The following is a 667-nucleotide window of genomic DNA, read 5'->3' as shown; positions in this document are numbered from 1 at the left end:
TATCTGTAATCTATCTTTGATCTGTCCGTATCTATCTATCTCCCTGAGAGAGAAAGAGAATGCCTTTTCCAGGAGAAAAAGAATTGCCTCTTTTGGAGGTCTTTTATCTTTAGAAATTTTCTTCATCCATCATTTGTAAGAAAGCTTCTTCATCCGGATTGAATTCTAAACTTTCATCGAGAGATGAAGTAGATGCGTTCTCTCTTGTGATTTGCCGTGGATGGTCTCCTGTATCTCCCTCCTCGTGTCTTTCCTTCAGTTTCTTCGTCTTCTCTTCATTTAGATGATCTTCTCGTACCACTATCGTAGATCTGTGTAAAGCATCTCTTGAAGATGAAGAAGATCGAAGACGTCTATCTTCAAAAGTCTGTTGTTTCTCACAAGCCACCATCCCTGACGAATTCACCCGACAACCCATAGCCCCACCATGAGGAGCTTCTCTATACGAGCAGCTAGCAGACACCCCCCCCTCCTTCTCTGATGATAATGACGGCTTCTTTGCTGTCCAGTTGAGACACCTGTCTCTTTCCATATGCCCTATATCTCCTCTCTCAGCCATAGACTCTTGTCGAATGCCAGGAATCTCACCCCCATGAGAATTCCACAACCGTCCTTGATCACTCTCTATCCCCAACACAGAGTTCTTCATAAGCTTCTTCTGGGCGGC

The sequence above is a fragment of the Cystoisospora suis genome (genome assembly GCF_002600585.1).
Source record: "Cystoisospora suis strain Wien I chromosome Unknown contig_1582, whole genome shotgun sequence".
Lineage (NCBI taxonomy): Eukaryota > Apicomplexa > Conoidasida > Eucoccidiorida > Sarcocystidae > Cystoisospora > Cystoisospora suis.
Note: the sequence above shows the minus strand (reverse complement) of the source record.